The sequence below is a fragment of the Muntiacus reevesi genome, chromosome 7 (genome assembly GCF_963930625.1).
Source record: "Muntiacus reevesi chromosome 7, mMunRee1.1, whole genome shotgun sequence".
NCBI classification, from domain to species: Eukaryota; Metazoa; Chordata; class Mammalia; order Artiodactyla; family Cervidae; genus Muntiacus; species Muntiacus reevesi.
The window spans coordinates 81576739-81599814 of NC_089255.1; the positions used below are offsets into that span (position 1 = coordinate 81576739).

The window sequence follows — 23076 nt, forward strand, 5'->3', positions numbered from 1 at the left end:
TAGCTTTAAATAAGTATGTAGATTACATTTAGGTCCCTCAACAAGTTAAACTTACAACTTATGCCACATCAAGATTATTCTCAAGGGAAAAAACCATCGGAACAAAAGCTCCCACTTAATAAACTACTTTGTAGTTAAAACTCTATCCCAAGTGCATTTAATTGTCCAGTATTATCACCATTTTTCTTCAAAAACCTAGAAATCTAAAATACACAAGTATATTTGGTTCTCTTAAAAATGCTTTTATAGTATATATTTTGTATGAATGGCCATGAAAAACTTAAAAATTCCTTTACTCTCTAAAAAGGAAACACCCTTTTGCTTTTCTCTTTTGAAATGTGTCTTATTTGGTTTTTACTTACTTTCTACACATGAACTTTTCTCAAACCAGTCTCTTTCAGTATTAGTTGTTTACTGTCAATATGTCTGTGTATACTTAGGTTTTTTATAGACTGTGCTTTACAGTATACTGGTAAGAAAAGATAAAGAAGAGGGCGAGTGAAACAAAAGTGGACCACATCTGAGAAACACCATTCAATTTCAACTCTCTGCCTCAAATGCCCTTCAGTACTCATGCCAAATATTCTCAATTTCTAAAAAGAAGCACAACAGAGTATGATAAAACAAACACAAGAGAAACCAAATCATCAACTCTAAGAAATTTAACAGAAAAGCATCACCACCTGAGAAAGAAATACCACAAAAAGAAAAACAAATAATAAACCCAGTTCCTGGTTGTCCCTACTGAAACATCACTTTTACTGCATTCCATAGTTCAAAACAGTTTTACAAACTTCTTTTAGTGTAAGAAATACATTTTACATTTTAACCTAGTACACACATGTACATCATCCTGGTGGCTCAGATGGTAAAGAATCCACCTGCAATGCAGGAGACCCGGGTTCAATCCCTGGGTCAGGAAGATCCCCTGGAGAAGGAAATGGCAACCCACACCAGTATTCTTACCTGGAGAATTTCATGGACAGAGGAGCCTGGCGGGCCCCTGTCCATGGGGTCACAAAGAGTTGGACACGACTGAGCGACTAACACACATGTATGAGCAAAATTTCCCAAAACAATATTTTTCCTTGCCATGTGCAATAGTAGTCAATTCTGTCCTATTTCATTTATTTGTAATGCTGGTGGTAACCGACTAAATTGACTTTATAGTTACTAATAAAGTATCATCCAGTTCAAAAAACACAGGCTTAAAATAGGGTAAGCAAAAGGAGAAGGGGGCAGCAAAGGATGCCAGGTTAGACAGCAAGCATCATCAACTCAAGGGACATGGAATTTGAGCAAACTCTGGGGGATAGTGGAGAACAGAGGAGCATGGCATGCTGCAGTCCACGGGTCTAAAAGAATTGGACTCGGTTTAGCAACTAAACAACAAAAAAAACAGGGTATCCCATATAGAGTATTAGGATATATATTTTTTTTTTTTTTTTTGCAATTTGCTTCTACCTGTCTAGCAGGTAGACAGGTATTTTAAGGCTGCTACATTATTTTGTTTTTATTCGCTGATTCGTGTCTGATTCTTTTCCGACCCCATGGGCTATAGCCTGCCAGGCTCCTCTCTCCATGAGATTTCCCAGGCAAGAATACCAGAGAGGGTTGCCATTTCCTTCTCCAGAAGATCTTCCCGACCCAGGGATGGCAACGGGCGTCTCCAGAATTGGCAGGTGGATTCTTTATCACTGAGCCACCAAGGAATCCCCTGCTACATTATTACTACTTTCAATAAAGCAAGTGGTTCTTAAAATGTTCCCCTAAACAACATAAGTATCACCTGAGAGAAATTCAAACTCTCAGGCCCTACAGTACCAGATACCTACAGTATCAGAAATTCTGGATGGAACCAGCAGTCTCTATTTTAGCAAGTCCTCCAGGTGATTCCAGTTCAAGTTCAAGCTCCGACGACGCATTAAAGAATTCAAGCCTTTCTTCATTCTCTACACATTTGTAAAAAATCCAGTATATAGGACTTATTCTGTGCCAATTACTATTCTCAAAGTTCCACAGATATTAATTCACGTGGGAAAAAAAAAAACATAAGAAGTAGGAAGTATCCTTATCCTTAGTATACAGATGAAACTTCTTCACAGAGAAGTTAAGCTAGGTGGTGGAACCAGAATTCAAACTTATTTCTAATTTGGAGAAAGTAAGCCTACCCGCCTCTTCATGCCTCTCCTCTTCCTGATCAAGTCCCGGTCCTACTCCTTTAGTTCATCTACTCCTCTCTTTTTCCCATTCAAATTCCCCATCTTGTCCATGTCCTTATTTTCTAACATGATTGCTCTCGTCCTAAACATTTCTTTCCTAAAGCACTGGAATGCAAGTCACAACCTTGCCTTGAGAACCCTTTCTCTGGCCCTAGATGGCATGTCAGTATTATTATGCAGCTGAAGTTTCTTCTATTTCTGAAGTTATTAGAACCTATTAAAGGCCCCCATGTTATTCCTCGTTACCTACTGTCCTGATCAGTTTCCGCAAGACCACTAGCCTCTTCCTGAGCAACTTTCTTGCTCCCTCCTACGAAGCCCTATATCCTACTCCCTTCCTACAAGGAAACTACTTCTCCCGCCTACCCCCCGAGTCATTTTGCTTGACTAATCCCCAACTGAGAGGACTTCACTCGGCTAAACCTCTCACTTCTCAAACCCGAGCTACCCCCTCGAGGTTTAGTTGGTGGTTCCACCCCCCCCCCCCCAAAACTCTGCTCTCCCGGGGATCCTCACACCCAGTTCCCAGTCCAGTATCTCCCATCGCAGAGCAGCGGAGGGGGGCAGGGCGCTCCCGTCCCTCCCCAAGCTGTTCAAGGTCTCCAGCGGTCCGACCAACCGAAGCCCCGCCAGAGCTCCCACAGCGCTGCTCTCGCGGATGGCCGCCTTTCTCAGGAGAATCCCCAGCCCCCTCCCTGCCTCCTTCCTCGACGCCCTCACTGGGGATCCCTGCCGCCCTCGGCCTCCCTTCTCCCTCGGACCCCGGCCACTCCCAGTCACCCCCCCCCCGCCCCCGCCCCACGCCTTCCCCAGCTTTCTCCGCTCGGGCCGCTCCCGGACTTCCCTGGTTCCCCCGTTCTTCCGCACACCTAAAGGTGTCCGGAGTATTCCCGAGTCACCGCGTCCCTCGGACCAGGTCGTAACCGGTCACCCCCTTCTCCGGGACCCCAGATGCTCCTATCTCCCCAAGAAACTACCCCTCACACGCACCGGTCGCCGGTCAGTGTCCCATACCCGACCAGCTAGGCGTCCCGAGGGACCTGCTGGCCTGACCCGCTTGGGTCCGGCCCCGCAGCCTACCTTGCCACACTACGAACTCTGCCGCAGGAGCCGGGCGGCTCTCCCACCAGCCCAGTCAGGGCGAACTCGCCGCCGTCGCCGCCCCCGCCCTGGCCCCGTCCGGGGCCGGGCTGGACCCGCTGTCGAGGCCCCCCTCCCGCTGGCTTCCGCCTCGGGAGCGCCGAGATAGAGTTTCCACCCCCACCCACCGCGACGGCCCCCAGACCTCAGGCCCACATTATCCGAACTCACCTGCAGCTGCCGCCGACCAACTCCTGCGCCCCTGCCTCTCTACCTCGGGCGCCAGTAGCCACCTAGCGCCTCCACCTCCCCCATGACAACAGTCCCACCCCGTTTCACACTTCCTACCTCGCGATTGGATAGTGGGACGGCAGCTCGCTGCTCTTATTGGTTTGGTTTACCCGTCCGTCAAAGCTTCCTTACCGCCCCTTTTCCTGACCCGGTATTAGCCCCCTCCCGGACCTGGCGGGTCCTAGACTAAGCTTTAGTTGTAATTGGTTGATGGTTGGACAGTTCAAAGTTCTGATAGGCTACCGCAAGTGTCTGTTAAGTCAACTGGCAAAGGATGGTCGGCTCCGGTTGGTTCGAGCTTGGGCACAGTTTGGTTGCGCAGTAGAAAGCGAGGAAAGGACTGACGCTCAAATCCGACGGGAAGGATTAACTCTTTGTGGTAGAGGTGACTGTAAACTCCTGCCTTTCTCCAACTTTCTCCCAATAAGGAGACGCTTATCACTGCCAGCTTACCCAGAGGGTAGTACTTACACAAAACAGCAACATTAGAAGTTGTGTATGAAAATCGATTACAACTCGGTGAGAGAAACGCTCTATATAGATTAAAATTTCCCCTTGAGGTCCTATGGTGCCCAATTTCCTTGACGTTCTTTCCAGAAGTCTCCATGCTAAAGGGCAAAGCACAACCGTTTATTTAGCAGAAGTCAGTCCACTTTGGTTGCAGTTAATAAATGGAAGTGGCGTGTTACGAGGTCTCCCCCTTTCAGACTCACTCATGGCTGGTTTCTGGGAAATGACCAGGCAGCCAACAGCAAGTTTGGGCTAAATGGGCCACAGATTACCCTTGTGATGCTCTGGAAAAGAGAATTCGGCTCTCTGCAACTTGATTTTTATGCTCAGCAGTTCTTAAATAACCCTACTAGATGTGTGTCAGAAACTTAACAATTTGTCTTTTTTTCTAAACCTCTCTTCCTAGCAGTCTAAATTAGGACCGTTGAATGAATTGCAGTTCTTTTCTCATATTGGCACAATGCACTAGAATAAATGATTGCGTTTTTATTCATTTGGGTACAAATCACAGTAGGCACTCTTGAGAAATTTGATGTTGCTATAAAAATTTGTGCTCCTAGAAATGTATATTCATTTTTTTTTTCATTTCAGCTTTTTGCTTTTCTTTTTCACTTCCACCCACTGTTCCTGCTCCTGAATGGCAAAATGCTGGCCTAATTACTCTTTCAATTTCTAAATCAGATTTTAATAAATGTACCTTCCTCACAACTCCACCCAGCATATGTAAACTCAATGGGTCATGAAACATACACTCAAGAATGGATTGGGAAAGTTCAAGGGTACTTCCCCCTTAAGCATCCCTTTATGATTGGGGACTTCCTGTGACACCAAGACTAGACCTTGCCCCTTTCTTATTCCTGCTAACTCTTTGTTCCATATCTCTTCTACTTACCCTTCTGTCCTATTTCAGCAAGCTACAAGAAGTGTAAAACTGTGTGATTCATTATCCCCCCACCAAAGAAAAAATTGTCTATTTTCTAACATGTATTTTTAGTCATTTAAATAAACTATATACTTCTATCACCAAACTAAGCGGAAATTATTCCTCCAGTAACTCTACATAACAGTAAGGTGTCTTTTCCTAGTTTTTTCCCAGAACTTTCCTCCCCCTTCTCTCATCCTCACCTTCCAATTTAGAAATAACCTCCCCTTCAATTCAATGACTCATAAAAAGACTGTGAAAGGAAAGCGGAAAAGCCAAAATAACTGCAGAAATGTCTGAATCACTCAATTGAAGGAAGATCAGACATTGACCATGATAAGATGGCATTCAGGACATAAGGCAAGCCTTAACTAACATCCCAAAACAAAAGAAGTAACATGTAAATGTGAAGATGCTCCAGTGAAAAGGAGGTAGCAGTATGTCCGAAGCTTTTGAAGGTATTACCAGCAGCTTTCTTCTCTCTAGTCTTGGCAGTGTGTCCTACCTACCAATTTTAGAGCAAGTTAGAAGGCAATTAATGTCCTGGCAGATAGAAAACAATAACGTCATAGGAGGGCATGACCATTATTATGGTACTTTGGGTAATAATGGCTCTTTCACAGTCATAGTGACTATGAACCTAGAATTAGGCCAGCCTTACTAAGAGGACTTGCCATGGAAGTTCAGGAACTCAGCAAAATTATTATCACAAAACTAGGAAAATTGCCACAAAGTTCAGCTATTCCTTTTATTTCATTGTATCTATTTATTTATTTTCACCACACAACATAGCATATGGGATCTTAATTCCTCCACCAGGGATGGAACCTGCACCCACTATAGTGGAAGCATGAGGTCTTAACCTTTGGACCACCAGGGAAGTCACCCTTCTATTTCATATACTAGAGTGAAAAACTTGACTTAAAACTCAACATTCAGAAAATTAAGATCATGGCATCCTGTCCCATCACTTCATGGCAAATACATGGGGAAACAATGGAAATAGTGACAGACTTTATTTTCTTGGGCTCCAAAATAACTGCAGATGGTGACTTCAACCTTAAAATTGAAAGACCCTTGTTCCTTGAAAGAAAAGCTATGACCAACCTAAACAGTATATTAAAAAGCAGAGACATTACTTTGCCAACAAAGGTCTTTCTAGTCAAAGCTATGGTTTTTCCAGTAGTCATGTATGGATATAAGAGTTGGACTGTAAAGAAAACTGAGCACGAAAGAATTGACGCTTTTGGTCTGTGGTGCTGGAGAAGACTCTTGAGAGTCTCTTGGACTGCAAGGAGATCCAACCAGTCAATCCTAAAGGAAATCAGTCCTAAATGTTCTTTGGAAGGACTGAAGCTGAAGCTGAAACTCCAATACTTTGGCCACCTCATGTGAAGAACTGACTCATTGGAAAAGACCCTAATGCTGGGAAAGATTGAAGGCAGAAGGAGAAGGGGGTGACAAAGGATGAGATGGTTGGAAGGCATCACCAACTCGATGGACATGAGTTTGAGTAAGCTCTGAGAGTTGGTGCTGGACAGGGAAGCTTGGCATGCTGCAGTCCACGGGGTCGCAAAGAGTCGGACACGACTAAGCAACTGAACTGAAAAAAAATAAGGCATTCATATATGTTTTTGTTCATATGTGCATATATACTTCTATCACTCCCATTCCTTGTGAAAATCAGTTAAGAGGGAAAATGTAATTAAAACACATACAACCCAGTAAGAGAGAAGACCTTAAAGAAGGAAGGTTTTAAGGAATATTCTTTGATGCAGCAGAAGGCTATTCTGTTATTGAAGCCCATGCAGTAACTGGAAAAGTTACTGCTTGTACCCTACATTTTGATTTTGTGTCCACAAAGTAATCTTATAATGCAATTACTCCATCCAACTTCTCTTTTCTTTCCTGTGTTAGGTGCTTCTCCACCACTCTCAAGGCCCGCTCTTAAAAAGCAAGGACACTGGAGTCAGGGAGTCTGTAACTCTGTGTTGCGTGGCTGGTTGTGGAGGTGGTACAGATGGTATCTGTGCAGAACCACTTGAGAAAACCAGCATGGCAGGTGTATTAAAGGCAAAAATAGCCTTTATAAATCCTGATTAAGTGGGAAATGATGGACTCAGAGTGATGGCCCAATATCTGAGTGGTAGGGTTTGCCTTGGGCTCTCATATGTGCTGGTGCATTTTGCTCTCTTTTCTTTGCTACTCCTCTCTTTGATCATACCACTTTTCAAGGGAGCAAAACCTGAGTGTCTTTTCATTTCTATTTTAGTCCAGGAGGACAAACTCACTATGAAAACTCCATTTGGCTGTTTTTGTTTGTTTTGGGGGGGATTTTTTTTTTCCTCTCTGGTTTCTGCACATAATTCCAAATGGATTAGAGAAGCAAACAGTCGGTGGAAAAGAAAATCAGTCAGATAAACAGACGAGGGCCAGAGCTGCCTGCTGCTAGCAGTTAGGGGCAAAGTCATAATTTGATAAGAGATGGTTCCCTGAGTTTAGGATCCCTGAAAGTGGAGGTTGACAGGGATATAGGGGTTGGAGAGAAGGGAGGAAAGAGACAAAAGTGAGACACAGTCAGAGAGAATGAGAGTTGAGAGAGAGGAAGCCCTTGGAGAAGAGGGTAATGAACATGAGAGCGTCAAGAGGCCACAGTCAGAGTGCTGAGACAGCTTCGAGTCCTACCCCCAACCGCCCCAGATATGGACTTTACACCAGGTTGCACAATGGAACCAACAAAGTGCAGCCTCTGCCACTGGTTGAAAGAAGAATGGGGCCAGAACTCTACCCTATGGCATCATTGCTCTGTTGCCACCTGGAAATACCCCTGAGCTCAAAGCCTGCTGCTTTGGCACCAGGCAAAGTCGACAAGGAAGGCTAGATTCCTGCAGCTAGCCAGTGAACACATCTTCTTTTGATTTCATAAAGGTGACCACTGGCATGAAGCTCTGGGTAAACAAAGGGAAATTTTCTGGAAGAAGATATTTTTGCCATCCCAAACTGGGGAGCTTCCAACAAAGGGACGTGCCAAGTTGTTTTCCATGCTGGAACAAAGCACTGCGGTTTCAAAATTCAAGACTCCGTTCCTTGGATGAGAAGTAGCAAAAAAAAATTTTTTTAAGTCAGTGGAAAAGGGTGTCCTCTCAGGCAGAACCATTTGATTTCCAATTCTAGGACTTATGTGATTTTTAAGTAGCACACCATACCATCTCATTACTCAATGCAGGCATTTTCATCCTCAAGAAAAGTCCTCTACTCATCCTCTACCCACCTTGCATAGCATAGGTAAGATGGCTTGAGTGCTTGTAAAATGGATGGGTTGCTGCTCTTAGCTCTGCCATTGTTCTATTGAATGGAGCCCCTGGTTACTATCACCAGATCTATGGGTGGACCAGCCATTCTTCTGTAACAGGGAGTGGACCACTCAAAGCACTTAGCACCATTTAAACTTTTGTCCATCCCAGTTTTACACATACACACACACACAGAGTTTCTTGGAAACCTGGCTGTCCTCCAAGGATTTCAGAGAGTAAAATGCCTTCTAGAACTCCAGTTTCCTGATCACTTGGAATCTCATAAGAAAGTAGACTTGAACTCAGACCCTGAAACTAAATGTGTTCAGATCCTGGCTCTGCTATTTCTAGCCGTGTGACTCTGGGAAAGTTGATTCATTTACCTAAACTTCAGTTTCTTCATCTACAAAGTGGAATATATATTAGCTATATCTTGCTGGGTAACAAATTATCCCAAAATTTAGTAACTTAAAACAACATTGATTACCTCTGTCTCTGTGGGTCAGAAATCCTGGTGTAACTTAACTGGGTCCTCTGGCTCTGGGTGTCTCACAAGGGTGCGGTCACCTCAAGGCTCAATTAGGATGAACCTGCATCCTAGTTCAGTCATATCATTGTCGGCAGGATTCCTTAGCTCACAAGCTTTAGCCTAAGGCCTTAGATCCTCAGGAGCTGTTGGCTCAGAACCTCTGTATGCCTTACCTGTGAATCTCTCCATAGACCATCTCAAAATATAGCAGCTTACTTCATCACAGCAAGCCAGCACGAGGGAAAAAGAGAGAGCCAATGAGAGAGAGACTGCTAAAAAGACAGAAGTCAGTCTTTTGCAATCTAATCACAGAAGTGACATCCCAGTATTCTTGCCACATTCTGTTAGTCAAAAGCAAGTCATTGGGTCCAGCCCACACTCAAGGAAAGGGGATTGCACAACGGTGCAAATACCAGGAGGGGGATTATTGGAGTCATTTCAGAAGCAGCCTAACATATGATGATGATAATAATAATAATACCTACTTATAGATTTTGTTTAAAGGTTAAAGCAGAGAATGTGTTCAATTCAGAGCCTGGCATATATTATGTACCTAGTGTATACAATACTATTCTATTAATTTCATTATTGGGTATATAATGATTGGTTTTCTTTCCCTTCTAGCTACTCAGAGGAAACTTTTATGAGCAATAAGTGAGATAATCGACATAGTTCAGGAAGGACCTGATGCATGGTAAATTCTCATTAATTATTATTAATGTTAATTGTTATTAACATTATATGAGCCTGTGATATCTGTTCCCTTGCCAAGCTAATGGGCAGATATGGTCCAGAATGGTCTTATTTTCAAATATTTTGTCTCATTTATCCACGTGTACCCTATACTTGCCAGACCACAATTCCAGATTTGGGGCTCAGAGAATATGAGCAACAAAGCCATGATCCAGTCTAATTTCCTGCCTGCCTTATATTAAGCAAGGCATGCTCAAAACCAGCAAGATCGGGTAATTAAGGCAGCACCTCCAATTTTCAGATGTCTGAACCTGGCTCCATTAAAGTTCCAGAGAGAGGGGGTGTACCCAGAATGAGCAAGGACATGGTTGTGTGACTTTTGCCCCTTTCACTGGTCACTCTGCAGTCTCCTGTCAATCCCTAACAGGGTGAGAGAAAGAGGGATCCTACCAGGCTCTGTGGATGGCGTGAGGGCACCCAAAGGGCAGACTGCATCCTTGGACTGGGAGCAGTCAGAATCAAGAGGGTGAAGAGAGAGCAATTTTGCAATTAGAAAGCTGGAAGTAGAAAGCCCAGTTTACAACATGAACGAAAGATCACTATGAGGTTAGAGTGACCAGCAGGGCTGGGTTGAGTGGCTTCCTTATAAAGAAGGAGGATATTGAGGACTGGCCTGTAGCCAGAGAAAATGAGGAACTATTATCAAGGAAACCCCATTATTTTGGCTTTGAGTCATTTCTCAGGACTCACACATGATTATATTATAAGAAAAATGTGGTGGTGGCAGGGGGTGGAGGGGCAGGGCGAGAACTCCTAAAGCATAAATGATCTTTAAACCAAAAACATTGTAGAAACACAAAGGTCCAAGTGCATAGCTCACCTCATCCCATCTTTTCAGGCCAGGAATATCTACTCAAATATTCTCTCCCCCTTCCTCCCTCCACTCTCTTTACACTTGTACAGGTTCTTTCCTTTTGTCAGTGTTCCAGGCAGAAGAAAAAACTATCCTTACAAGGAAATGCCTTAGGATCTTTTCAATTGGAGCTGTTTTCTGATCCAAAGTCACCATCTTAAGCAGTTTTTCTGTGGTGCTAGACCATTAGCGCTCAGTAAATACTCACAGATAATAACAGTTACACTTCTGCCTTCAAATCAAGACACCTGGGCAGGTGGGATTTAAACAGGCCCCTTGATTTTCTGAGATACCACAACCCTGGCTTCTGCTTCTCTGGGCATGTTCCTAGGTGTTTCCAGATTCGTGCACAGAAGAGCTCAAAGCAGAAGTCGTGGGGAAAGATCTGTGAGGTTAAAGGAGAGGTATGTAGCAACATCAAGTTCCTCTTCCTGTCACTTGTCTCCTCTTCTTCTAACTCTATGTTTCCTCTGGTTTTGAGAAACAAGAGAATTATAAGTCTCAACACTTCTCAGTAGCCAGAGAAGATCTCTGTCTGCTGTTTTGCAGGATGGCCAATTTTAGAAGGGAAAGAAGGGCTGAGAAGATGAAGACTTGCCCCCAGGAAACCTATCTACACAATAGGGATGGTGTGTTTATTTATTCAGCCTTTTCCTCCAGGCAGCCAGAGCAGCAGCCATTTCATTTTGCCCTCAGGAAGTGTATTTAGTAGTAGGCTTTCTTTCTTTTCCTGTTAGTTTCCTGCAAAAGGACATCAGTGTCTTCTCAGAGCCACAGCTGATAGGAAAGGATGTTATTGCTCAAGGGAAGGCAGACAAGCGTATTTCCCGAGTCAGACCCAGATCATCCCCAGGGCCTGGAGGGTGCAGCCTGGGCTGTGGAAATAGAAGAACCTGATTTTCACTCCCATTTCCCTCATGCCATCTTCCTCCCTGAAATACTCTCTAGTGTAACAATAATTACATCTTCCACTTATGTAGAATTTCACACTTTACCAAGGTAAGCATCACACTATACAGAAGCTGAGTCGGAGGCACTGTATTTGATGGAGACTGGGATTTACTTTGGAGGGTTACTATTATGTAAAGGGGAAATCATATACCAATCATATAGGTTTACTCTAAGTAGGATGAAATGGCTGGATGGCATCACCAACTCGACGGACATCAGTTTGAGCAAGCTCCGGGAGATGGTGATATACAGGGAAGTCTGGCGTGCTGCAGTCCATGGGGTCATGAAGAGTCGGGCGTGACTGAGCACGCACACTGAGCATACACACACCCTAAGTTAGGTTCTCTTTACTGGGTCCTACTCATTCTACAGATCACACTTTCAAAGTGATAACTACAGTGGGGCCTGGTGACGTCTCCTCTCCCAGGCACCACTGGGTTGGACTCTTATATATATATTGCACTTCCATTTTGGATACACACATTCCATGAGTAAATTTGCATGGAACTCATCCTCCTACAGCACTGTGATATCAGGAACCCATCCATCCTGTTCACAGTTCCTAGCACGGGGCCTGACCCAAAGTAGTTCACTAAATGTTCAGTGAATGAATGAGTCAAGAGTTGTCTCTAGGAGCTGCCTTCCTTCCCTACACCATCATTTATTTTGGGGTGGTGCTATGGGAGTTGTAAAAAAAAAAGCATGTGCTAATTATCATGTAATGATCACTAGTGGTTAGTAGTAATTCGTAGGTAAAAGCACAGTGGTGGTATATGACTAAATAAAACATTCCACCAGTGTGGAATGTGGCCTTCCCTGCATTATGTGCATATGTATAATGTGGCCTTCCCTGCATTATGAATTTGAAATCTCATTTTCTGTCTCCGTTGGACCCACAGAGAGACAGGGTCATTCCTTCAGTTGCCAACAGTGGGGAGAGGGAGAACTCAGTTTCCTCTGATTGAGCGAAACCATTCTGGTCTGAAAATTAAATGAAAATGCTGGGCCAGTAGTGGCCCTCTGCTACTTCCCTCCCAGGTTCTTAGATGGATTTCCCCATCACAGGTCTGCACTGAGTCACCCCTGCTCCAGATTAAAAAAATTAAAAAGTCAGCTCCCTCAGGGTGAGTGATGGAAACATAGATGCAACCTGCTAATCTTCCCATTGTGGGTCAAGGTTCATGGCCTTGGCCCCCTCCTTGGGAACAAAGAGGACAAGTTGAAAGGAAAGACAAGACTTTTCCTTCTCATTCTTTCCTACCTCAAAAGCTCTTGATCTGTGGCTTCCTCTTGTTCTGCAGAGGGGACGTGAGGATGAAGACAGAGGGGAAGAATACCACAGGACAAGCACTTTAATGGGGCTGAGATTGTCAGGGAGCTGTGAATTTGGATGAAGGATTGTAAGACATGAAGAATCCCTAGAGATTCTTCAACAATTCTCACATTCCAAATAACTAAGGCACAGCCCAGTTGCCAGGACACAGGGAACCAGAAATGCAATCAGCGGGTGGTGATGACAGCAAAGAAGCGAGCAGATCTGACACCCCAGTCCCTACGAAGAGCTGTGCCCCAAGGGAGCACCACAGACAACTGCAGGCGGGGTAGTGAAGACAGGGAGTGAGTGTTGAGCATGAGACCTTGAATCAGGAGGCCCACACTCTATTTCCAGCTCAGCCATCAACTGATGGAAGGATCCCACACCTAAGATGACTGTCAGAGATGTGGCTTAATAGGTTAACCATGGAATGGGCACATATTTATGAGATGCTTTGAAATCTCTAGATGAAAAGAAATGGCAGGAAAAGCTATTATTATTTTGAGTGTCGATTCATAGAGGAGCCAGCTCATCTTTGAGCTCCTGTATTGGAATCAGAGGCCACAGTATTTTCATCTTGGGTGGAGCAGTCCCTGGAGATCTGTTTTCTAAGAACTTCAATTGAGAGCAAGTTCATTATTGAAGTCCACAAGGAATCCAACCAAAAATCTCATCACTGGAGTATTACAAATTTCCAACCAGGCCCCCATACGTTTTCTGGGCAAACAGATCCTGGCCAGACCTAACTTGCCTGGAGGCATGCATAGGCTATGACATGGTAACCTTCTCTTTCCCTGTCACTCTCCTAAGCTTCTTTCTCCTCTTGTTCTTTTTTTAATTTTCTCTCTTGTTCTTTTTTTTCCTCTCTTGTTCTTTTTACATGTGCATAAGGCTACTTGGAAACTCTGACTTATCAAAGAATATTTATAAAGATTCCAAAATTAGCACACCAATTGTGGTTCTCCACCTACCATTTAGCACCCCCACACACAGTTTTTTAAGGAAGTGGTCAAACCAGACCCTTTTTCATTCTACTTGGCTGGTCTGTGACCCTGGTATTCTACTTTCTCTATTCATTCCCTTGTACACTTTACTGTAAATACTCCTGTCCCCCTACCTCCATTCCAAAGGGTTATGTTAGTCATTGAGTTCTTAAATGAAAGCATATTCTCCTTCCTGGCGTCTCCAGCGCTAACAGGCTGAGTAGACTCACAACAGGACTTTAACCCAAAGCCTTCAACAGTGCTTTTCTTGCCCTGAATGACCTAAGCAGCAATATTCCCAGGTCACGATCATCACAGAAACAGATATTATTTTTCTACTATGCACTTAGTGGACAAAGGTTGTCTTACTCATGCAGAAGGATCACTTAATAAAGCTAGAGCTGCTTGTAAACCAAAAAAATCTCAAGAATGGGCATGTGACTGCTAGGCATGCTTTAGGGGGTAAGCTAAGTCTATAGTATCACAAACAGCATGGGTAAGACCAACAGGAACTCTGCTCTCAAATCCCCAAATCCTAGGATTACAATGTAACTGACAAACTTTCAGTACTGTTAAAATGAGGACTGATAAAAAGAAAAAGAATATTTCAAGCTATAGGCAAGAAGCGCATGGAACTCAATATCCAATGAAGGAATACAGTCAGAATACAGAAACAATTAGAGCAAACTTGTGAAGTGCAGAAGCACACATGAGTGAACCAGGCAGTCCTATATCAATGTCCCAGGTTCCTCTCCTAGTTTCAGGGATTCTACTTCATTAGATTGGAGTAGGTGTACTTCATTTTTGCAAAGCTCCACCAAGTGATTCTGATTCCTAACCAGGTTTAAGGAACACTACTTGAATAATCTTTCATCCAAGGTAAGAGGCTATTAAATGGACTATAGGTCTGAGCCAACCTGGTAATCCTTATGGTCCTAATTGTCAAACTGCTTGGTTAGTGAATGACAACTCCGAGACGGATAACAGCTGGTGTCTTTGTGACACGGAGCAAGCTCCAGAGTAGCAGTTAGACTCGAGCCATAGATCAAAGGTACTAATATAATAGTCCTCTAGTCCCTCTAGTTCGTTTAGAATCTTTTTCAAGATTTTCGAGAATTTCCCACCTCAGAGATGAATTAACTGGAGACTTTTTTTTTTTTTTTTTTAGGGAGTATGTCATTTATTGACCCTCTGTTCCGCCACTCACTGGTCACTACTCTTGACTCGTAGGACAACAGGTACAGAACTGCAAGGGATCATCCCCAGCTCTGTGATCACCAGGTCCACCAGTTCTGGGGGGGTCACATCATAGACCAGATTCAACAACCGTAGGGACGAGTGGTTCTGCCTAACTGGAGACTTTTAGAACAAACTTTGGAAGGAAATCTTCAAATCTTCTTACCACTATACAATGCAGACTTCTTTAAACATTTCCCTTGTTTTTTATGCATAGTGCTTAGAATACTAGGCATTCATTCATTCAGTAAATATCCATTTACTAAAACTTAAGCCACATAATCTATGCTAATAGTTTGGTGCTGAGGATATAAGCTAATGTGTGTTTAGTAGCTCAGTTGTGTCTGACTCTTTGCGACTCCATAGACTGCAGCCCACCAGGCTCCTCTGTCCGTGGGGATTCTCCAGGCATGAATACTGGAGTGGGTAGCCTTTCCCTTCTCCAGGGGACCTTCCCAACCCAGGGGTCAAACCCAGGTCTCTCACATTGCAGGCAGATTCTTTACCATCTGAGCCACCAGGGAAGCTGAGGATATAAATAAGCTAATGAGACAGTAGTAAAACAAATGTGAAACAAACGTGGTCTCTAGCTTCACCAGTAACTAAGAAGCTCTTAACTTTTAAAATTTTATTATAATGGCTGGGTACAGTGGAACCAGTCATCCCAGGAAGTTCTATGAGGACAATTTTACTCTCTTAGGAATAGAACATTTCAGTTCTAGATATAGCTCACCTGAGGCTAAAAACAACCAAAAAATAAAACACCCCCTTTTTTCCAAATGTACCTACAAGTAAAGAATAAAATGAACCTCCAGAAGATAAAAATTATGTTTTGTTCACCTTTGGATCCGAATTACCGCATACAGTACCTGCGGCCTAGTAAGGGTCAGTGTTTCTTTATGAGTGAGTGAATGAACGAAGCTTGAATCTCAGTTCTGCTGCTTATTGTACATCCCGTAAAAGGAATCTTTCTGACCCTCTGATTCCTCATAGTTGAGGCAATAACTATCCCGACTACTTGTCATGTGATTTGAAATCACATGGTCACTAGCACTGTAGCTGGCATAAGACAGGCAGGTACTCAACAAGTGCTCATGGGGAGGGTACAAGGTTATTGAGAAAACAGGGAAATAAAAATTTCTAGGGACCAACTTATATGGTCAGACTGACACCTGGTGGTGCAGATTTAGAACCTATACCAAAAGAATAGTCAATTGCTGGTTTGACACTTCAGTTAGGGAGTAACTAGGAACTAATACCAACTGCTTTACAAGTAACTTTTTTTTTTTTTTTTTGCACACAAGTAACATTTAATCCTCACCAGTGATTTTTCAATCCTGACTGTATGTTAGAATAATCTGTGGACCTTTTATAATATATTGCTATTGATTTCACCCTCAGAGATTCTGACTGGATTTGTAGGACAGGCTGTCACATTTTTAAAAAGCAATGTTGATATGTAACTGGGTTGAGAACCACTGCAAAAGACCCTTGAGATCATATTATTCTTCCCATTTTACAAATGTGAAAGTAAAATTCAGAATGATAAAAGTAATTTCCGCAGACTCACATGGTTACTAGTGTAGCAGAAGGGAATTTGAACATGAGTCTACCATTTTTCTCTACATCACATTGACTTGGCAGAGGCTTTTGGAAGTCTGGTGTGCTCCACTTAGCTTCTGCCCATGAAAGACTCAAACTCAGAGGTCCTGTGGAATTCCATGACCCTACGAGGGTGAAGCATTCCAAAGAACAGTTTGGTGTTGAAGGGGTAATATGACCCCAATGAAGGCACTGACTTCCCAAATACTCTCTATAGAATTCCTCTTCTCAAGAGCTTTAAACTCTACTTCTCTGTTGATGGATAAATGAGCAATGTGAGGTTGCTTGATTCTGAATTGAAAAGCTACAAGATACATTTAACGCTTTCTTTCTTTTCTGAGGTCTGGAATATATTAGAGAAGTGAAACAGTTTAGTCATCCATTATTGCATTCCAGGAAACAACCTCCTATGCAGTTACTGCACACTTAGCATGTCTGGCCAAAAACAGTCAAGGTGATAGGCATCAGCAGGTAAAGAAGAATGAAAGGGGTAAATCCAAACATCTGAGACGGTGTCCTGAACTGGCCTCCCAAAGAGGTTCTCAAAGGACAGATGGTTTTGAAAGGCATGGGAAGCACATGTTCTTTCCAAACCTACCCTGTAGAAAGTGCCAGCTCAGTCCAAGCCTGGAAAATGAATGGGCTCATTGAGGAAGCCTGCAGCATCTTATAGAGCTGGCTCAATTACTTGCTAGGATGATTTCCCTGGACTTTATGAGGATTATTTCTTCAGTTGGTGTTGGAAGCATATGGGAGCAGGCTGAGGGTGCTGAGGTTCAGCCAAGTGGGCAATAGTCTAGAAACTCACCATCTGAAAAGCCTATACCAGGGATCACAAACTGTCAGCCCAAGGGCAAAATTTAGCTCATAAATGTGTTTGGCACAGTGTTAGCTTTCAGGGTCTTTAATATTTTTAAGTTAATGGCCAATATTTTACGCTGGAGAAGTTTTATGCCTTGACTGTCCTGGTTACAACTATTATCTCAGAATCTAGAACAGTGCCTGAAACAGAATAACTCTTTATTTTTTTTTTTAATTTATATTTCTTAAAGAAAACCCTATGAATTAGGAATTATTGTCACCATTTTACAACAAATAAAATAAACCTCAGAGAACTAAGTAATTCACCTAAGGTCACATAATTGATAAGCAGCAAAATATTTGGACTCAAGCATGTCGACTTTCAAATCAATGTTCTGGTCACTGCTTCACACTGCACAGCATCCTGCATTGGTGGGCCTTTCATAGTCATGAAGCCATTTCGGTTTGAACTTTTAAAAACAGCTTAATTGAGATACGATTAATATACTATACAATTTACCCATTTAAAGTGTATGATGTGGTCCAGTGGCTAAGGCTCTATGCAATTCCCCTGCAGGGGGCACCGATTTAATCCGTGTTCAGGGAACTAAAATCCAACAGGCCTCGAGGTGTGGTCAAAAAAAATGTATGATGCAATGTTTTTTGGTATATTCAGAAGGTTGCACAATCATCACCCCAAGGTATTTTTAGAATGTATTTGTTCCCCCTAAAAAACACCCATTAACAATCAATTCCTGTTCCCTTCTCCAACCCTCCCTCCCTAATTCCCACCTCTCCCAGTGCTAAATAATCTGTAATCTACTTTCTGTTTCTATAAACCGCTTATTATGTAATCTACCACAAAGGAGAGGAGAATATACAATGGAGAAAAGATAGTCTCTTTAGCAAGTGGTCCTGGGAAAACTGGATAGCTACATATAAAAGAATGAAATTAGAACACTCCCTCACTATACACACAAAAATAAACTAAAATGATTAAAATACCTAAATATAAGACATGATACCATAAAACTTCTAGAAGAGAAATAGGCAAAACATTCTCTGACTTAAATCATAGCAATATTTTTTGGACCTGTCTGCTAAGACAAAGGAAACAAAAGCAAAAATAAACAAATGGCTCTTAATCAAACTTACAAGCTTTTGCATAGCAAAGGAAACCATCAACGAAATGATAAGGCAACCTATGGACTGGGAAAAAATATTTGCAAATGATACAATTGACAAGAGGTTAACATCCAAAATGTACAAACAGCTTATACAATGCATAAAAAAAAACACAACCCAATCAAAAAACGGGCAGAAGACCTAAAGAAACACTACTCCAAAGAAGAAATACAGATGGCCAACAGGCACATGAAAAGATGCTCAACACTGATAATTATTAGAGAAATACAAATCAAAACCACATACTGACCAGCATGGCTATCATCAAAAAGTCTGTAAAAAAACAAATGCTGGAGAGAGTTGGAGAAAGGGGGTCTCTGCTACACTATTGTACATGCATGCGTGCTAAGTCGCTCAGTCATGTCTGACTCCGTGTGAACCTGCGGACTGTAACTCACCAGGCTCCTCTGTCCGTGGGATTCTCCAGGCAGGAATACTGGAGTGGGTTGCCATGCCCTCCTCCAGGGAGTCTTCCCAACCCAGGGACTGAACCTTCGTCTCTTACGTGTCCTGCATTGGCAAGCAGGTTCTTTATCATTTGTGCCACTAGCGCCACCTGGGAAGCCCCCCCTGCACTACTGGTGGGAATGTAAATTGGTGTAGCTGCTATGGAAAATAGTATAGAGGTTCCTCAAAAAGCTCAAAATAAAGCAGCCGCATGATCCAGCAATTCCACTTCTGGGCGTGCAACTGAAAAGTTGAAAACTCTGATTCAAAAAGATACATGCACTCCAATGTTCATAGCAGCACAATTTACAATAGCCAGGACATGGAAATAACCCAGGTGCCCTTCAGCAGACAACTGGTTTAAGAAGGAACACACACACACACAAAATTTGTCTATTTTGAAAATTTCATATAAATGAAATCATACAATATATGGTCTTTTGTAACTGGCTTCTTTCACTTAGCCTAAGTTTCAGCTAGGTTGTAGCATTTATCAGTACTTCATCATTTTTTAAACATGGAAGTATATTGATTTTTAATGTGTTTGTTTCAAGTATACAGCTAAGTGAATCAATTATACATATATATTCTTTTTCAGATTCTTTTTCATTATAGGTTATTAATGATATTGAATATAGTTCCCTGTGCTATATAAGTTTTTATTATTTATTTTATATATGTAAGTGAGTGAGTGAAAGTTGCTCAGATGTGTCCAACTCTTTGTGACCCCTTGGACTGTATAGTCCATGAATAGTCTAGGCCAGAATACTGGAGTGGGTAGCCTATCCCTTCTCCAGAGGATCTTCTTGACCCAGGAATTGAACCAGGGTCTCCTGCATTGCAGGTGGATTCTTTACCAACTGAGCTATCAGGGAATCATTTTATATATAGTAGTGTGTATCTGCTAATGCCAGATTCCGAACAAATTCCTCTCCACCTCCTTTCCCCTTTGGTTACCATCAGTTTGTTTTCAATGTCTGGTGAGTCTATTTCTGTTTTATAAATAAGCTCATTTGTATCATTTTTTTTTAGGTTCCACATATAAGTGATATCATATGATATTTGATTTCTCTGTCTTCCAAACTTCATTTAGTATGATAATCTCTAGGTCCATCCATATTGCTGCAAATGGATCATTTCATTCTTTTTACAGCTGAGTAATATTCCATTGTATGTATATGTATGTGCATGCATATATACATCTCAATCTTCTTTATCCATTCATCTGTCATCGCACTAGTACTTCACTACATTTTATTGACAAGTAATATTTTATTGTATGGATGGATAAATCAAAGTTTATTTATTCATCTGTCAGTTGATGGATATTTGGGTTGTTTCCACTTCTTGGTTATTATGAACAGTGTTGCTAAAACATTCATGTCAATTTAGATTTTTGACATTGTTTCAAAAGTTCGTCATTGTAAATTTTTGTGTTAAAAAACAATAGTTTAAGTGTACACTTTAAAAGTCTACCATATTTTTAAAAATATCATTCTGGTACTTAATTTTTAAAAATATAGCTGAAGTATCAAAAAAGTGGGAGTATCCAGCTCACTCTTGACTTCTGAGAGGCTCTGATGCTGCCTCTAACAAATGAGCCCTTTTTATCAACCAAAATAACAAATTTCTCAGAGTCAGAAAAACTGTCTTGTACTTCTTGGGATATCTGTGATGCCTCAATAATACATGCATTTGGTAACTATTTGCTGACAGTATAGTTCTAGAAATGATAGGGTGGAGTGGGAGGATTAAGTGATAACCAGTGGGAGGCTGTGGGAGGGGAGAGAATAAATTCTAACACAGGTGTTTTCTTTCTGAGTCACCAACCCCTTTTCACTGCTCAGGAAATTTCTGTTGATGTAGTTCACTAGGAATGCTAACAGATGGCATGTGTAAACTAGTAAAGACGTGAATCTTGATGGAAAAATGGAAAATTTCTCTAGATCTTGGCCAGGAGAAGGTCAGCATGGTGTTTCTTGAACAAGCTGGACCAAGCAGAAGCTTCCTTTTTACAGTAGGATTGGCAGCAGTCCTTTGTCTAATTCAACCTATGGAATTAGTGAATGTCTGTGGCAGAAGAAAGGAGAGGAGAGATGAAAATAGAAGCAATGGAAAGGAGACAGCCGAGACATTCTGGTTGGGAAGAGAGTCTTACAACAGCCTCGGTCTGGAAGGACAGGCAAGGATTTGTGGGACCTCTGGAGTATTATGTCATCATAACATTTTATTAATATGAATAGATTCAGTTTCCCTGGTGGCTCAGACAGTAAAGAATCTGCCTGCAATGCAGGAGACCCAGGTTCGATCCCTGGGTCAGAAAGACCCCCCCGGAGGAGGGCATGGCAACCCACTCCAATATTCTTGCCTGGAGAATTCCATGGACAGAGGAGCCTGGTGGGCTACAGTCCCCAAGGGGTCACAAAGAATCAGACACAACTGAGCAACTGACACACACACACACACAAAGTACAAGGGTAAGGAGATGGATGTCCAGCTTCTTAACTGTGAAGTAACAAGTGAACCGATTTGGAAACAGGAGCTGGAAATGGAGACTTCAAGCACCCCTGCCAAGTTCCTTCCTCCGGCTTTTCTCCTGTCCTTTCCCCAGCCTGGAGGATCTTCTCCCCTCTCTAAGACTCTTGCTGTCTCTGAGATCCAAGACTATGGCAGCAGCCGCCTCCCCTGGCCTCCCAGAGCACATCTGCAGTGTACCGCACAATTCCTACTAGACTAAGCATATTTTCTGTGAGAGGTTCTTCAATGTGTGCCGTAAAATCACTCAAAGACAAGGGTGATTTCTGCTGCTGCCCTTCCCACAGTACAGATAGCCTAACAGACCCTCTGTTTGGCCTTGCTGACCTACTGAAGAAGTTCAGTTCCGCCCTCTTGTTCCTGCCAGTGATGCAGAGAGCACAATAAAGTCCTTTCATTATGAAGTGAAAGGCAGAGATACAGGGGCTGAAAAAGTACTCACACAGAATTATTTATTGTCTCAAATATCTCATGGAAGCCAGATCTTGGAATCTTCAGATTTGATAGATGTGGAAATGACTTTGATATATGTGGTGGTGCTTAATGGATTAGTGTTTCACTGGAATGAAGTGTGTAAACTAACAAATAAAAACATGGGTTACATGAAACCAGAAAAGGGAAGATTTTCTTTTTCAAACTTAACTGATATTCCCCAAAGTTCTTTTTTCCCTCCATGTTCCATAGCTGCTAGGAGTTCATAGTGGAAATTATTGCTTTTCATATTTCTGATTATAATAATGCACCAGAAGAGAGGATCTGATCAGAAGAAAAATAGAGTGAGATTCATATTACCTTTATTTCACAATAATCACTGAATGTCCCAAAGCTATTTAGGGTATAAATAGCAATCAGTATTTTGGAAAGAAAGCTGGATTCACACTACTGTGAATTCTGGATCTTTCCTCTTCCATGGCAAGTTTAGGGGTACTGTGTGCTCTTAGAGGATCCCAGCTTAGGATACAGATACAGTTTGTAACTCTCCCATGATATCTAAATCTTTTAGCATTAACTACACTGAGGCTTGTAAGAACTGCTGATCAGCCTTGTGAAACTGCAGTAATGTTTCACAGAGAACTAAAAGTGTTCACACCCATGCACACAATACAAGGCGGGAAATATTGTACTGACTGCTTTCTTATGAAAGTCCTCATTGCCTTGTGGGCTGCAGTTAAAGAGCTTGCTTTAGAACAAGACTAAACTTGTGGATAGAAAAAAATCACCTATGACTTTCTTTCCCAGATTAATGGGATTCTAGTCTGGGTTTCAAAGGGCTCTTTATATACCTTGCAAAAGATTCTGGGTCTTTGAATATTTCTGTTCTAGTAAAATTTGGAGTTCTGACCTACATTTTGTATATGACTTTCCTGGGTTATGGAAAAATATGCAGTCACCTAGTGTGATGTCAATTTTTTTGAACCCTCTGTGTATATGGTGCAAATTAAAAAGCCAGGTCAAAAAAAAAAAAAAAAAGCCAGGTCAGCATTAAATAGATTTTTCTTTATAAACATAATGACAAAGAGATTATAGAACATCAGGTAAAGAGAAGAATGTGACTAAGTCCACTGCTG

The 23076-nt window shown here is 42.2% G+C and overlaps 1 protein-coding gene across 9 annotated transcripts in view; it reads right to left on the reverse strand.

Annotated features, from left to right (window-relative positions):
* Window positions 1-3623, reverse strand: part of NUMB (NUMB endocytic adaptor protein) — a 154033-nt gene extending 150410 nt beyond the window's left edge. For 8 of the 9 annotated variants that reach the window (XM_065940263.1, XM_065940268.1, XM_065940267.1 and 5 more), the window contains exon 1: window positions 3534-3623. The gene's annotated coding sequence lies outside the window, so the exon portion shown is untranslated. Of the gene's footprint in view, window positions 1-3302; window positions 3437-3533 lie in introns of those variants that run through there. The other variant, XM_065940262.1, reaches the window with a different exon arrangement.
* Between the last annotated feature and the right edge of the window lie 19453 nt (window positions 3624-23076).